Raw genomic sequence first — 15,410 nt, 5'->3', positions numbered from 1 at the left:
CCCATTTCTCAGAAAATCTTTGTGTATGTTGTTTGGAGATTTGGCCTAAGTGCTTACGTGGGTGTAGATGTATGTTTTTGCCATATTATACAATACAGCTTAAATTTTCATGTCATTTTATTGAAAAGCATGGATTTACAAGCTAATAGTTTGTGAATCTGCTGAATCTCTGCTGTTGCAGGGACCAATGTTTTGTCCAGGCTATTCCCAGTATGTCTCAGCTTTAAAAATAACAGGCTATGATCATAATAGGATATTGATTAGTCTGGATCCTGTACAGAGCAGAACTGATTCTTTGGTGGACCACTAAAGTTCATATTGCTTGATTGCTCCATAGCACCTAAAATATAAGAAATATTGAACCAAAACTGCTTTCAGTTATCATCATCTTATCTGAGATCTGGGGATGTAACAGAGAGCAGGATTTGGCCCATTCTGTTAAATATTGGCTGATTCTCAGCATTTCATTTTGTCATTGGCAAAGCTGAATATCAGCTCTGCCTAGTCTAACCGATGTCCTGGGCTGAATTTCATTCTGAGGTATGTAGGTGCAAATATGTTTGATCTATAGACTTAGTTTTAGATGGATCTGGCATAATAATTTGCATTTACTGTTGTCTGAAAATTACGTTGGTTTTAGGAGTTACAGTTTACACTTACATCTTCATCCGTGTTTCTACAGGACAATATTTACAACTATTTATGTACCAAAGGTCTCCAAATTCCTCACTTGACCTGACAGTCACAATGATCTCAGGCTGGCAATAAGCTAATGATGCTGTGGTCAGCAAAATGAATTAGCATTTTTGTGCCAACAAAGATCTAGGCCTAAAATTATATAATGATGTTAAAATATATTGTGAAAAATACTATAGATTTAATTCTTCCTTTTATTACACTGACACAACAGACACTGTAACCACAGAAACGGGCCTCTGGAAACGTTATATGTGAAGGAAGAATTTGTCCCGTTCCATTTTCTTTCAAGAAATACAATTTTCTGCTCAGAACTCCAAAAGAGCAATTTCCCTTTGTAATCACACAGCCATTTCCATTTCAAGACAACTGTGGAGAAAAATTCTAGCAACAAGTCAATTATTTCCTTGATTTTATCATAAATGTGAGTTAGATTTAGCCTTATCCTAAATTCCACTAAATCCTAAAATGCAGTAGGGAAAGAAATAGTCATCCATGAATTTAAGTGAGTGCTGTTCCAAGTTGTCATGCCACTTGATAAGCTAAAAAACAACTTCCCTAGTGCATATTCATTCCAAATTAATACAGCAATTCTGCAAAATGGTGGGTTTTTTTCTTTTTTATGTACTTATTGCTTTATTTTTTTTACTGCTATTCCCAGTCTGTAGTGCAATGCTGCTTGTGGAATGCAATCCCCTTTTTTTCTCCTGATCTACCTCTACTCTGAATGCTGTATGTATGGGATCATTTCTTTTCTGTTTTTTAATATTTTTCTTCTCACTTTACGAATGCTTAAAAATGAGATTAATAATTTCTGTTTATTTTGCCTTTTCCCAACTTTATGAATATTGGATTGGATTTCTTTTGAGATGTGGTTTGGCCTGCATTTCAAAGTCCACATTTTCAGTAATTCCCTTTGATTTCTGGACACTTGGCAGTTTGTGGGTCCAATTTAGGCAACTGCTTGATTTTCAAATATACAGAGCATTCACAAAGCCTGTTGACGTGCAGACTATGCTTTCAGTGTCCTTTAGGTCCTTTAGGGTTATTTTCTTCATTAATTCAAAACTGAAGTATTTAGAAAAAGTCTGTGTTTTAAAACTCTTGCCTTCTGTGAATTCCACAATGCTGTGCAGAAAGGCAGTAGGAAGACCATGTTAAAGCCAGGATTCGAGTTTCTCTTATTATACAACTTGTCTACTGGACTCCACAGCTTCTCAGCAACTACAGCCATCTCTACAATTCAACTAGTAGTGGCAATGAATACTCTGTCCAGAAAATGGAAAGCACATAAAATGTTTTGGTTTGATTTTTTTTTTGTTTGCTTTGAAAAGAAGAATGGCTTGCTTAGATACTATACAAATATACTTGCCCTTTTTTTCTTTTTGAAAATGCTGTACTCTAAAAGTAAACTTGCATGACAGAAAAAGTAGGTATCAAATCCAGGAAAGAAAGGAAAAGAATAAAGTAATCTTTACAAATGCAGATTGCAGATCCACAGACACTATCTTGTTTACAACAACACATCAAGTAATTTCCTAAAAGGGAGCTTTTATCTTATTAATTTAAAATGTTCAAAAAAACCTATCTAGCTAGTAACATTACAGTACCCTTGAAGAGCTTTCACATGCTTTCTAATCTAGCTTCTGATTGGAAGTACTACTTAATGCATCAGGATAAATAAAGAAATGTATAGATCGATATGGTTCCCAAAGGTATTATTTATGAAAAAAAAAAGTCAGGAAATATGTTTCATTGAAATTAAAAGTAAAACCATATGAAGTTTAATTACATTGTTACTATAATGACATAAAATTCAGTGAGATGGTGTAGTGTTTAATATTTGACTGTCAAGTCTGCACAGTGAAAGTCTGGGGAATCGTTTAAACATTTAACACTGAATTTTCTTTCAGCGTCATTGCTGTTTCATTACCTGGTTCCCTTTTTTTTTTTTCTTTACCATAACACTCCTCGTTTCTTTGCTGAATCTGATATTGTCAGTAAAGTATAATAAAAATTTGTGGAGGGCCACATCTCTGTCCTTCGGAGACTCAGTGAGACTAGGCATTCCCTGATGAACAAAAGCTGTCTATGCCGGTTCACTTTCTCCATCGAGGAAGGACCCCAGCAATGTTTTAGGGCATGGCAAGAAGGGCACTGTCAGGGCAACACTGACCTATGGGTTTTCTCATCATTGGAGGTGGTTTAATATCAGAAGCTCTATCATCCCTCCACCATTCTGGGAAAGGTTTGGCATAATGCCACCTTTCCCAGATCTGCACTCACATACACAATTGTAAAGATGACTGAAGCCATCAGCTGTGAAGCCAGAGTGGTCTCTGGCTATGTATACCCTTTTGTTGGACATTGTGCTGAGTGCTAGGATCAGAAAACTGAAAAGTTTATAGTTTGTCACAGCTCTGTAAGATTTAGATTTTCAGATAAACAAACAAAGTCAAGTTGCCATCCCTGGGACCAAAACTATTCAATATACATAAATAACAATTAACAGTTTGGGATGAAATTCTTTCTTTAAAATGCAAGCTTCGTTTAGCATTTTCCCAGGATGGATTTCAACAGTTCAAGAGTTGTTTGATTTCATCAGTGTAAAAATCAGGTAGCTGTAAATGTTCTTGAAACATTTACTTCAAGTTTCTGATAAAGCAAAGATCTGATTGTCTTAGCTGCAAGAATTACTCTAGATGTTTCAGCAACTGTAAAATCCTCAATAGCACAATATATGGTGCCTTTATGACATTTTTTGGAGGCCTGTCTGTAAATGACTATATGAGTTGCACCCATATACTGACTTCTGTACTGGAGGTTCTTTTCCACTCTCCTGCTTAGCCACCTTTTGGCAGTAATCACAAGAGCACTTACATATATGAGCGTCAAAGAGCAAAAAGGGGAGATGACAATTACAAAATACCCATTGGTATGTCCTTACTTGTTTACTATAGTGACATCTAAATAGCATTGACAATTGTCAGCAGTGGCTCTACACTGTACCTGCTAAAGGCCATCTGCCAGGTGGGTTTCATCATAACACATGGTGCTGGGGCATCCCTCCTTTCTCCTCATCTCTTCTCAATGTCTCCTCAGGCTCACTTCACATGGAGAAGGCAGCACACCATAGCTTTAGAGGATACAGAGAGATGCTGTTATTAATCACTAGAAGGCTGAATTTTCAGGTAAGGTTACCCAGGTTAAAGGACTCAAGGAGGCTCTGTAAATGAGGTTTCAGAGATGAGAAAACTGAGGCACATGAATTACTGTCTCAGGACAACTTTGTATAGCCTTGGTTGTGGATGGAATATAGCAAAGTATTCTGGTGTTTTTGACTCATGCTTTTTCCATCAGCCTTGGTCACTGACGGATGATGCAAAGATTGAGGATTTAGGCTTCTTTATTTATTCTGTTTATTTGTCTTTTGGCCAGATGGGCTGTGATGAGCGGGTTATAACATCCTGAAGACTATTGTGTCATGGGAAAGAAGCAGCCCTGGAGAAATGAAAGATGAAGAGTGGGTGAAGGACTAATAATAGGATATATTGATTATCTACTCTTTCTCTACAGATGATCTGACTGTGTTGTGCGGAGCTGGAAGTTGAAAAAAAAGGCCAAGTCTCACACTAGCAATGAGTCCTCTAGCTGTTAAAAGTAAAAGTCATGCTGGGTGAGGTCAGTCTTTCGTGGTGACTCAAAGGGACAGTCTTGCTATTGTCAGTAGAAGCTTAGCTATGGTCACAGCTGCACAAGTGTGAGCACCACTACTCCAGTGAACCACCTAGAGACTTGACAGGTTGCTGCATGTTGGGAAAAGCACACAAGAAATCTGGGAGCATGGATGCAGGTTGTAGCATCAGCATGAACACCATGACCCCTTCCAGCCCAAGGTTAAAAGCAAAGGGGAAGCCACATTCTGAACTTGGCAGGGCCAGGCATGTAGTGGAAAAGCCTGGGCAGCAGTGGGTCTTCTTTTCCTAGTTCAAAGGCCTAACCCAAGTAATTCTGAGCACCACGAGCATGAGTAGGGACAGCCCAACAAGTCACTGCCGGTGCTCTGCTGCCCGGCACTGCTGCTGCTTACAGATGCTCTGTTGTTTCATGTTTTTATGACAGCACGGTACCCAGTCCTTGGCAGGTGCTCCTGGGAACTATTTTAAAGCAAATAAAAATGTTTCAGCTTTCAAAATATCCATGAGCACTCCAGAGAAAACATACTGAAGTTTTGGTTTCAAGTGACTCTCATGCAAGGTCTGAAAATTCAAAATGCTGAGAGAAATTTAGGTTCTGGGCTCCTGAAAGCAAGCAATCTTAGAGTGGTCCCAGCAATTAAACCACTGGCAGCCGATTTCCCATAGAAACAGAAATGCCAAATACCATGCCAGAGGTTCATTTACTGAGCCAATGCACAGTGGGCAAAAGCTCCATGTTCCTGCAATGGTCCTTAGGTCAAAAAAGTTTCCTCAAAAAAAAAAAAAAAAACATTATTCAGAGTTACGTCATGGAAAATGCGCCTGGTATTTTCTGGGTCTACTCTAGTGAGGAAACAAATCTACAAGAAAATAAGCATAAATCAATGGATAAGACACTGCTGAATGTTGGCTCCCATGGATGAGACACAAACCCTTGATATTGAATGAACTTTAAAGTTCTGTAATGCATTTGCTTTATTGTGTTTTGTTTTCCTAACAAAATGGAGCTGTTTGTCCTGAGAGGGAGCTACAGCAAGCTGACAGACCAACAGCCCTTCTTTGCACACTGGTCTACAGTAAATACTACAGTCAAAATGCTTGCCAAATCTCAGTTGCCAGAGGAAATTGTTGAATTTGCCAGTTTCCCTGTACTCTAAGGTAAAAATACTGTGATCGTTCAAATTACAGGGCAGTAACACCATTTAGCCATATACAACACTGATTTTGAAAAATCATGAATTGTGCTGGATTTATAACATGTAGGATTTAAAGGCAGGCAAGATTGCCAGTGTGCTTGCTATACACTGTCTGGATACCTGGTTCACCTGTGTCACTATTTAGTCAATACCTGAAGATAATTTATCAGGTAAGACTGAGGGCTCAGACAGGAAGTTGATGAGACATTACGGTATGAGGACGCCATTAGTTACCATGTCACATCCTCAGGAAGTGGTTTGGTGGGAATGGCCGCCTTTGCCCCATGGTGGGGGAGCTTTCAATCTGCAGCAGGATGGGCAGAGGAGTCCCACCCTTCAATCAGTACAGATCAAACAGAGCTATTTACCTTTTCAAGTGTTAACATACGTTGGTGGCATAGGCTGGCAATGTTTTTTTCTGCTTAGTTTTGTAGTACACATGTGGGTAATGCCAGATCGAATTCTGGAGCTAAAATCAAACATCTCGCTGATCTGTGCAATGGCATGTCAGCTGCTGGTGTCATATGAGGCAGTAAAAGAAGCTGTGTCTATCAGCGGGGAATTGCAAAATATGTCAGATTCTAGTAGTGCCAAACCAGAGTGCTCCCCTTTACATCTCATTTTGGTCTTTCCTTCTTTAATGGCCAGCAAATTACAGTCAATTAAAGGTGACTGATAGGAACTGCAGGGAATACATTCATAAACAAATATAAAAAATAGCTATATACCTTGTGATCAGGGTATACAAATTACATCATAAGCAGAAAGTAGTTATGGTTGATTGGAGCAATTAAATGTTTTCTTTAAGAAAAGAAAAAACCCTCCAGTGAGAATATTTTAGAAAATGACTTTTTAATCATCTGTAGAACTGCTAAAATGACTGTCTCCTAATAGTTTTAAAGTGTTCCTTAGTTAGAATTAGCCGTAATCCCTTTACAGAACATCCAAATACTACCCCAGGATCATGCTTACATGAAACTTTATTTTTAATCACAAGATCACATCATGCTTTTACATAGCCCAGAGAAGACCAAAGCACCTTTGAGCACCTTTCCCTGGTGTGCAAACAGTCACAAATTTGGGAGCCATTGCACAGGAGAGAACAAGTTCTACAACCAGTCAGGAGGCCATGGCACACAGCAAGATTCACCACTCAAGTAAGAAGCATGAACGCTGATTGAAAAATCAGGTGTTTCCAGTGCTATCAGCTGCATACTAACCAGCATCCTGCCACATTAATCAACTAGCTAATGCCTTCAGTCTTAGCTGGTTCCTCATCTACCATCATCCCTGTGGACACCAATAGTTCTGCATGGGTAAGGACATGTTTTGGGAGGGGGAGAACCATGGCCGCCCTGCTGTGGAAGAGCAGTCTCTGCCCAGCAGTGTGGTGAGCTGCACACATGCCACATGGGCAGATGGCAAGGGACAGCTTGGCAGTGCCCATGTGAGCCAACAGAGTTGCTCCTGGGCACAGTACACCCCAGTGCTCCACTTCTGCCTGCCCTCAGATGGGAATGCTGTCTGCCTGCACAGCCTGGGCATGGGCAGAGGCAGAGAGGGACCAGCCCTGCCAGTGGTGCCTACCTGCTCCCAGCACATAGCGAGAAAGAACACCAGATGGGAGCACACAAATAGGAAACTGACTCTTAGAAATGATAGCCTTAAAAATTATTTTCTCTGAACAGAGAGAACACAGGCTTGATATATATGCTCTACCAGTTGTCTAGTTCAACAGTGAGAATGCAGCTTAAGATGTTTTGCAGGTTCAAGCCTTGTCTCAGGGAGACTCAGGATGCTGGAGAAAATAAAGGAAAGGATAAAAATGCTGAAACAAGTCTGCTTTCATCAAAGAAGCCTAGTTTGTTTTTTTGTTGTTGTTGTGTTTTTTTTAAGTCAATGGAAAATTCACAATATTCTTCCTTAATTTTTTCCTCTAACTTTAACTGTACATCCCCTTTGTGTTTCCAAAGAAAGATAATTATTTTTTACTCACCTGCTTAAACTGCTTAAAGAACTACAGATGACTGAAGATATAAAACTGGAAAGGAAATCTGTGTATATGCATGTTACATATAATTGTTATTATTGTTACAGCCTGCCAGGAAAAGATTATTCCTAGCAAAGTTTTGGATTTATTCTCTCTCTTTTTTTTTAATATGTATAACTTTGGAAGCTGTTTAGTAACTAGTGATCAGGTGAAACTCAACTACCTTTGAAATTGACAAGAACTGAATTATGTGCTGGAGAGGAGGAAACTTTAGCAGAAAATGTTTATATTAGTGATTATTTGTTATCTTAGATAATCATCATTTGTTTATATCTTCCAAGAAACTCATTCTGTTGCTCTCAAAAATATATAATGATTTGAAGATAATTTTAGAAGCCAAACCCATCAAAAATTTAAACCTATGATCTAAATTCTTGCAAATAGTGTCACAGATCAGTAAAAGCGGGCTGAAGAGGATACTCTTTTTAATCATCTGACCATAGTACATTTATTCTGTTTTCTTCTTCTCTAGATGTACGACTTAAAATTACTTCTCTTTTACTGTGCATGATATAAAATCAGTCAATAATGTCAATAAAATTTATGCTAAACATAGCTTAAATCTGTCTCTGCTTCCTCCACTACAAAGGATAACAGCAACTGAGGCAATTTCCCCCACGATCCAAATCCCAATTACTGTCCAGTTCCAGGATACCTAGAACAGTTCCGCGCAGTTACCATGTTGTTCTACACAGATACCATAAGATGGACATACTATTAAAATGGACGCATATTTATATGGTCATACAGTTTGGTTCAATTGTGACCTCATCCTTGAATTGTGTACATCATACCAAAATCATACCTCATCCCTGCAATGTAAGTTACTCTGTGATGCCATCATTCTGTGATAGCTCTACTGTGCCCACCAGTGCTACACTGGACAAACTAACAGCTGAGATTGTCCATACCACTCTACAGTTTCATGAACTGCCTCACTGCTATACTTCACTGCAGAAATGTCTACAGCAGAGAGAAAAGTGGATGTTAGGCAGGGGCTAGGCTTGCAGTTTGAGCCCTCAGACATTGTTCTTCAAACCTTTTAGGACTTGTTGACACAAGTGACATTTTGATGTGGGGCACATTAGCCCACCAGTCTGAGCACAAGGCCTTGCTGGACCACGTGGATGTAGTCACTAACACTGTGGGAAAGATTTGTATCCACAAGACTGCAGTACCACCCTCAGAAGGAACGCATTGGGCTAATACTGAGGAATAAGAATCTGGAAGAGTGCCCAGGATCATAAGAAAGAAAAACAAAAAAAAAACAAAAAAAAAACAAAAAAAAACCAAACAAAAACCTTCCACTACAGCTTGTCAATGAATATGGAAAAAAGATGAGTGATGATTAAGAGTTTAAAATAATCTCCTTTCCACCCTTTCACCTGCCTCCAGTCAAATCCTAAAGCCAGCCATGGCCCTGGCTTCCATTATAATAGAATTATTGTTTGTAGAATTTTGACCAATCAGCAGCCAATAGTGAAGAAATGACAAATGTGTGCACACGGGAGGGCCTTTGGGAAGAAAAGAGAAAGGAGAAAAGAAAATTTATTATTACCAGTCTACTGATGAATGCAGGCATTAGAATAGCAGATGTAGAGTATATAAGGGTCTTGAGAGTGAAAAGCTAAGTGTTGCCTCAGAGCACCAGGAAATGGAGCCAGGATTGTGAAACCCATCAAGATGCCTGCGCTGTGCATTCTTTAATATACAATGAAATGCTTTAATAACTAAAACTAAAAGCACTAAAAACAGCAATTGCTTCCTGCAAGAGCCCTTGAAATGAGGTTTACTGTTTGTGTAGTGTAGTTGTCAGTGTAAAGGAGGAAGATGGAGGGAACTGGAATTCTGCTTGCTAGAATTCGCATGTTTGCCACAGCACATGGGACTACTGCTTGGAATACATACACACACACAAAAAAAAAAAAAAAAAAAAAAAGAGTAGGAAGGATGCAGCCTTAGCTCCAAGGTAATGGATAATCCAGAAACAGCTGTTTCTCTTCCTCAACCTTTTTTAAACTGCCACAGGAGACCTCTTTCCACTCAGAGCTCAGTTATTCTTCAGCATCGACTTCTCAACACACCACTTTGACTTTCACAAGTAATCTGTTGGACAGGCTAGGAAACCTGTGCTGAATTCCCTTGTCTCCAATGTTTGGCTTCAGTTAGGAGAAGATTTGCCCCAAGACTAAACATGTGTAATATCAAGCATAACCTTTCCTTAGCTTTATTGTACTTGCTCCTAAATCTAAATTATGTATACCTTGTGTGTGTTTATGTGTATCTGAGTGAGAGAGAGAAACTCGAACGGCAATGGAAAATGTGGACTCCATTCACCGTGCATCCACTGTAATATGAACAGACTCAGAGGTGTGGGGGCATACATAGACTTAACCACATCTACTGTAAAGAGGAAAAAAATGCTGAGAAGCATTTTGTCATGTTTTCCATTTGAAATGTGTGAGCTGTGGAAACTCAAAGCTATAACTTTAATGTTTCTTCTGGTAGGCTTTTTCCTGTGCTGTTTGTTTGCTATCATGTGTTGTGGGAACTTGACAAGTTTGTGACATGTTTTTTTCCCCCCTTTCCCCATATCTAGAAGATATGCACACATTTGAGTTATGACTTTCCTACAGGAACTAACAGCTGTATGTGCAAATCATGCATATAAATCAATTATCGAGGCCTATGTACTATAAATGCATCCATTAATTAAGCAATGTCAGATGCTATGAACCATGAAGTTCATTACATCTTTAGCATTCAAACCAAGGATTATTTGAAGAAGCAATACTATGTTTACCTAATAGCTAATGAAATTAAGCCAGGTTGTTGCCAACATTCTTATTTTATGCCTAATTCAGTGTTTAAATGTTTATGAATAAAACAGTAACTGCTGAAAGCAGAAATGTTGAAAAGTAATTACTAGTAAGTTATTACGCACTTGAGGACTCATTATACCAGACTTGGGAGTTTTAAGATCACCAGTGTAACACACTCTCCAAAAACACAGAATTTTTATGGGCTAAAAGCTGGAAAGACATAAATGCTGTTGAATTTGTCCTGGCTGAGTGAAAATTTTGATGATCGTGGTAGCATGATTTATGGGTATAACATTTTCCAGTCATTACGTGGTTACATTTCAACATTGTGACATGATTTGCATATGTGAATATCCCTGCAAATTAACTTCTGATGAGAGCTACATCTGCCTGGATTAAGAAACTCCTATCTTAAAACCAATTCAGCTGCTACCCTGAAGGACCTAGTTGGGAAAAAAAAAAATGCAATGTCATCACGTATATTTTTCCATATATATAGCTTGTGATATATTTAAATATTGCAGGGCAACACTAGTTACCCTGTTAGAGGTTATTCTAACAGTTGTTATTCTACCAACTAAGAGGCACTCAGTGATATCAGCATTCGGATTTTCTCTGCTGCATAGCACTCTGCTTCCCTCTGTTCCATTAACCTTTCTACAGATACAAGTGTCAAAAGTTAGAGTAGGATTAAGCACTGCTGTTCAAAGTCAATCTTGGCCATGTGAACAAATCAAAGCCAGATGAAAACAATGCAAAGGAAAGAAACAAAACAATAAGCCTCCCTAAAAATACCAGATGAGAACAGCAAAGACTTTAAGGCAAACACCACATCCTCCTGCTGGCTCAGCATTTCCCAGAAACAGGCATTTCTGGTACAGGACACATATCCACAGAAAAAATCGTACAGCCCCTACCACAGGCAACTTATATATGGGCTCTGAACGTAATCAGTAGGCACAAGAGTAGAATCAGGCAGGGGAACACATGATGAAGTAACATTTTTTGGCAAACTAACAGTAAATTCGTGTCAGACTCTTGCTGAGAACTTTGCAGACCATGTTGGGGAGTACGGGAGGGGGATTGTTTGTTTTTTTAAGAAGCCTAGTAAAGAGGAATTTCAGGGAAGAACGCAAAGGAGAATCAGGAGGAAGACTTGTGAAAAGAATAGAGAGAGAGAAGCAGCAGCATATTTGAGCATGGGGAAAACAAACAAACAAACTAGTGGGCTTCAAACTCCTGACTAGAAGTTGTATGTGATGGCTGGGAGGGGAGGCAGGAAAAGAGATTGTTGCTTATGGAGTCCAACAGAACTGCTCCATACAAAATATTGGGGAGAGCATGGAAGAGATGTCAAGGCAGCGTGTCTCTTTGGGCAGGCTCTGAGAAACTGTCCCTTTCTGAAAGAGGTAGAGTTGTAAAGGAATGGATGGGACTTCACTGGGAGGATTAGAGGGAGGAATATGTCACCCTGCCCTGGAGGCAAGGAACTCCTGGGAGCGGGAGGTTGTATAGGGAAAATGAAGAGACCTATGTGAGCCCTGAGGAGTTTTGAGGTGATCTTCTGAGTGGATCTGAAACACTTCAGAGATGGCAGAGAAGGACAAAAACTGGTATTTTAGGGTGAAAGAGAACAGGTCTAAAGAAACAAGGAAACTGTGGGAATCAGTCACAAAGCTGAGTTTGTGCTTGAGCTTAAAATATGCATATTAAGTGTAGAGAGCATCAAGGATAGGAGCATTTGTAAAGGTATTTCACACACTGAGAGTGTGAGTAGAGAGCGAGAACCATGAGAGAAAGTAAGAAGCACCAAACTGAGTGGGAAAAAAAAATATATATATATATATATATATAAAATCAGATTTGCCTGAACTTTTAGGAATAGAAGAAATCAGATATTTTGTTAGGAGCATTTTGATTTTTACCAATATAAATATTCTAAGTTCGGCTCAATAACCACTTCAAATCTTCTATTCCAGAAATTCATTAATATTGCTGCTGCTTGAACACACTGCTTTTGCTAAAAGACATTGCAATTCAGTTGAAATTTTAAAATTGCAATGATTTTATAAACTTGTAATGAAATTCACTATGCATGCAAGTTGAAAGCTTGACACACAAAAGACAATAGCCAAACCCCAAGGAACAACTAGAAACTGTTTCAGAAGCTCACATATACAGTCTTAACTGAGGCTTAAATGTACAGAAACTAAAAATGAGCAGAAATAACCATACCCAATTTTTAAATGCTTTTCATTCCAGTGTTGTAAATTAGAGCTACATTTCAACTAACATTTTAAAATCATTAAGAACAAAGTGTCCTCCCATAAGTCCAATAAGGGGTAGAAAATACCACTGTGCTAAGCAGCACAAAATCAATAGCTAAAGTAGCTTCTCAAAAAAAAAAAAATGTTGGCAAAGGCACAACTATGTCATATTGTTTGAGTTAAACATGTACAAGTAAATGATACCAACCATTCTTAGGCTGAGCAGTGGCTTACTATGAGAGCAGTCTTGATATAAAGTATAGCAGTAAACTGGGAAAGAACAATAGAGTCAACACCATCATATATTTATATATGTTGAACAGACATCTCTCCATGACCATAACACTGGCATATCTCTACAGCTTCCAGACTGGAACAGGGTTGCTCCTGCCAGGCAGGTGTGGAGGTAATAGAGCTTGCTTGCCTATACCCCCATGTGGAAACCTAAATCTACTGCTTGAAATCTCAGACTCTGTAGCTTGTTACTACCTCATATAACAAGTTACTTGATAGGCTACATCCAGCCATCTTCAGTATTGCTGAACACGGTCACATGAAAAGGTTAGTAAGCAGAACACATATATTTACTCTTACCAGCATTCACAGCAAAGGGATCCGTTCCAATGCTGGTAATTCTTAAGTGAATACCACTGGTATGAAATGTGAAAACAGTCTTTGGAAGACAGGAGGGATTCTCTCTCTAAAGTAAAGCTGGTCTCACATGCTAGGGAAGACCTTGTGATCTTTATCTAATACAGGCTTTACTTCCTGAAAGCAGCTCCTTTCAGATAGCAATTTAGAAATGCAGAGTCAGCAGCAATAAGTGAACTCATGACCTAAATGTAGACTTCTTATCATAAAGCATTTGTTTTATTTCATTTTGAAACAATTAGGGGGGAAATCCTTGATATGTCATGTTCCTAAGGAAGTTTCATTTACTAATTGTCTGCAATAAGAAATGTAAGAAATTTCTTCCAGTAAATAGAGTTCAAAGTGGCCATATTCACCCTGGTGTAATTCCCAAATGGTTTTGTGAAGGTCTGAAGAAGCAAAGGAGTAAGTAAACTCATTCTCTGTCAGATTTACAATTGGTTCTTCAAGTATGGCTGTCTTGATTGCTGTCTGTCTCTGTCAGTCCCAGGTGGGTTCACACAGAACTCCTTAAATGATGCCTAGAGCAGGGACACATATTGGCTCTCAAGTTATTGGAAGATGTCTTGATTTTATTTCTTCTGGCACCAGTAGTCACCCTTTGTTGTCCATTTAACATGGAGAAATACAGCATAATATGCCCTCACAAGGGAGGAGTGAAAAGGTACAACATTATCTTAAAGCATCAGGTGCTTGTTATAGGTACCAATTAACAAATCTCGGATGTTAGGATGCTTATTCAAGCCACCTGAGTGTATGCTATTAGACAGAAAATCCCTTGAAAACCACATGTGAGAATGCCAAGGCTTCTGCCTCTCAGATGAGCTCAAATAAAATAAAATACTATTTTCCCCTTGTGATGGTTTTACACAGCTGGGCAGGCGAGCTCCACCACAACTGCTGTCTCACTCCCCCTTCTCAAAGGGAAAAGGGGAGAAAATACGATGGAAAGGGGCTCAAGGATTGAGACAAGGACAGGCAGATCACTCAGCAATTATTGTCACGGGAAAAACAGACTCAGAACAGGGAGATTTATGTAATTTATTGCTTAATACTAACAAGCAGTGAGAAACTAAAAAGAAAAAAAAATACTAAAAACACCTTTCCTACCATCCACCCTCTTCCACCTCCTGCCACTGAGCAGTGCAGGGCAAAGGGAATGGGGGCTGCTGTCAATCCCTGACACTTCGTCTCCACCGCTCCTTCTTGGTCACCCTCTGTCCCTGCTCCACGTGGGGTCCCTCCCACGGGATGACATCCTTCCCGAATTGATCCTGCAGGGGCTGCCCACAGGCAGCAGCTCTTCAAGAACTGCTCCAATATGAGCTTGTACCACAGGGTCCATCCATCAGGAGCAAACTGCTCCAACATGGGTCATCCACGGGCAGCATCTCCCACCAGATCACCTCCTTCTTTGTGGGCTCCTCCATGGGCTGCAGCATGGAGATCTGCTCTGCTGTGGGACCCATGGGCTGCAGGGGGACAGCCTGCTGCACCAGGGGCCTCTCCACAGGCCACAGGGGAACTGCTGCTGTGTGCCTGGAGCATCTCATGCCCTCCTGCTGCACTAACCTTGGTGTCTGCAGGGCTGGTTCTCACTCCTCACTCTCCCAGCTGCTGTTGCACAGGAGGTTTTTTCCCCCCCTTCCTTACATCTGCTCTCACAGAGGTGCAACCAACATCACTCACTGGCTCAGCTCTAGGCAGCAGTGGGTCCCTTTGGAGCCAGCTGAAACTGTCCCTTGTCTGACATGGGGCAGCTGCTGGATTCTTCTCACAGAGGTCACCCCTGCAGCCCCCCGCTACCAAAACCTTGCCACTAAATTCCAATACATCTCTGTGCCCTGATACTTCTAAAATTGGAAAGAATGAAGTATTGGGTCATGTACGCGTTTGCTTTTAGAAAGGTTAATTTGGAATAATTTAATTGTAGGTATTTCTAAGGTTGGTTCACAATACTTAATCTAACAAGCTGTGCTTCAGTTCAATCCTGGCTATGAATACTTGGAAGTGTTTCCTAACAAGTACCG

At 39.8% G+C, this 15,410-nt stretch overlaps 1 protein-coding gene across 2 annotated transcripts in view; it reads right to left on the bottom strand.

The window, feature by feature from the left end:
* Window positions 1–14,206, bottom strand: part of LOC308189331 (uncharacterized protein) — a 30,684-nt gene extending 16,478 nt beyond the window's left edge. The window contains exons 1-2 of one of the 2 annotated variants that reach the window (XM_080579263.1): window positions 13,324–14,205; window positions 3,706–3,832 (exon numbers count right to left, since the gene is read on the bottom strand). The gene's annotated coding sequence lies outside the window, so the exon portion shown is untranslated. Of the gene's footprint in view, window positions 1–3,705; window positions 3,833–13,323 lie in introns of both variants that reach the window. The other variant, XM_080579265.1, reaches the window with a different exon arrangement.
* Between the last annotated feature and the right edge of the window lie 1,204 nt (window positions 14,207–15,410).

Source organism: Anser brachyrhynchus, assembly GCF_964034855.1.
Source record: "Anser brachyrhynchus genome assembly, chromosome: 2".
NCBI classification, from domain to species: Eukaryota; Metazoa; Chordata; class Aves; order Anseriformes; family Anatidae; genus Anser; species Anser brachyrhynchus.
The sequence above is the reverse complement of the archived record's forward strand: the minus strand, read 5'-3'. Positions and strand labels throughout refer to the sequence as shown.